Here is a 2,134-nt window from a genome sequence, read left to right on the forward strand (position 1 = left end):
TACGTACATGTATACACAGAAAGAAAAAGAGAGAGAGAAAGAGATTTACACAAAGGAAGTGACTCACATGCTTGTTTGTCAAGGCTGGCAAATCCCAGGTTCATGGCACGTAGCTGCAGACTGATGAATACAAGGTTGGCAGATAGGAGAAGCCGTTGGTTCAAAGAACCAAAAAGTGAGGAGCCAGATGCTGCAAAAAAGCAAGCCAGAGCTTTTAGTACACAGGCAGCCATCCGGGTGAGTCAAGATGGGCGCCTACCGGTCCGTGCAGGAGCTGCGGAGGAAGAAGCGGTGGACGTGAGGCGCTTTCTACCGCGGGTGCGCATCTGGAGTCCCGCCAGCTCTCGGCCTGCACCTGCCCTGCCCCCCACATGGTCAAGGCTCACAAGGTGCGCAGGCTGGGTTACATACAAGGCCACCCGTGATTATGTCGTCTATGCGGGGGTAGCAGGGAATGCCCCGTCCTTAAGAGAGCAACCTATGGCAAGCTTGTCCATCCATCACGGTGTTAACCAGCTGACGTTTGCATGAAGCCGTCAGGCCGTAGCTGAGGATCGAGTTGGGCGCCACAGTAGGGCCGTGAGGGTCCTGAATTCTTACGGGTGGGTGAACATTCTACATGCAGGTTCTTTGAGGTTATCTTCATTGATCCCCTCCATAAATCAATCATAAGAAATCCCAACACCCAGTGGATTATGAAGCGGGTCCACACACACTGGGAGATGCGGGGGCTGATGTCTGCTGGACGCAAGAATGTCTGCTGGACGCAAGAGCCGTGGCCTCTGGGAGGGCCCTCGTGGTTCACTCTGTACCCCATCGCTACTGCTGAGAGCACGGTGTTTGTAAAGTTCATCCCTAGTAGACCGCGTCTACTGAGGACAGCCAGCGTCTGCTAAGTGTTCTTTGCCTGTCAAAGTAGTAGTTGTCTATAGATTCCTTCATGAATGCACTGTCAGATTATGAGAGTAAACGTGCAGTATCGTTTGAAGAAATTAAAAAAAAAAAAAAAAAGCAAGCCAGCTCCATCAGATGTCCCTAGACTGATGCAGGCCACACTCCCCTCAAACGATTGGCCGGTCACAGCAAATCCCAGCAAAGGGACGCTTGTACCACATCAGAACTCGATCAAGGGAAGATCTATCACAACGTCAAACCAGAAAGCCGAGGCAGCCAAGCTGACACATGGCTTTAACCATCCTAGGTAGGGAGCATTCCCAATGGTGCTGGGTTCTCGGTAGTGGGTGCTGGGTGCTGGGTGATGCGCGCTGGGTTCTGGGTATTGGATGGTGGGTGCAGGGTGGTGGGTGAGGTACCCTGGCCAGGAGTTGAACCTGGATCTCGAGTATGGGAGGCAGGAATTCTACTAATTTCATATCATTTTAATTTCCTCATCTGAAATAGAAGTAAAATCACACCCACTTCAAAGACTTGCTGTCTTTATAATGAAATAAAGTGTTTATGATTGTGCAAGGTTCAGCTGTGAACTGAAAGGTTGGCAGTTTGAACCTACTCAGAAGCTCCATGAGAAAGAGGCTGGAGGGAGACCTGCTGCCTTGAAGATTTGCAGAAGTCAACAAACCAAAGCCACTGGCTTCTAGTTAGTTCTGACCCATCGTGACACTAACTGCCCCACACAGTTTCCAAGGATGGAACCTTGGTGGAAGCAAACACCACAGCTTTTTCCCAAGGAGCAAGTGGTGGGCTGGAACCACCAACCCTTTGATTAGCAGATGAATGCTTTAACACTGTACCCCCAGGGTTCCGCACCCACTGCCAACCAAGTCAATTCTGGCGCATAGCAACCCTGTCGGACAGTGTGAAACTGTCCCATGAGGTTCCCAAGGTTGTCATCTTTACAGAACCAGGCTGTCTTTTCTCTTTTTCTCCCTTGGTGTGGGTTGGTGGGTTGGAACCATTGACATTTGGGTTCGCAGATGAATGCTTTAACCACTGCACCACCTGGCCTTCTTTTGTCCCAGGAAAACCAAATAACTCCCTGCTGCCAAGTCTGTCTAAACAAAACAATCTTTCTTTGGATTTCTGGGGCCATATATCTTTATGGGAGGAGATTACCCATCTTTCCTCTCACGGAGCAGATGGATCTTTGAACTGTCAATCTTTCAGTTAACACCAG

General features: G+C 49.9%; 1 pseudogene; it reads left to right on the forward strand.

Moving 5' to 3' along the window:
* Nucleotides 1-247: 247 nt before the first annotated feature.
* LOC102850620 lies at nucleotides 248-896 on the forward strand (annotated as a pseudogene).
* Nucleotides 897-2,134: the final 1,238 nt, after the last annotated feature.

Source organism: Elephantulus edwardii, unplaced genomic scaffold (genome assembly GCF_000299155.1).
Source record: "Elephantulus edwardii isolate Elephantulus edwardi_28Jun2011 unplaced genomic scaffold, EleEdw1.0 scaffold00134, whole genome shotgun sequence".
NCBI lineage: Eukaryota > Metazoa > Chordata > Mammalia > Macroscelidea > Macroscelididae > Elephantulus > Elephantulus edwardii.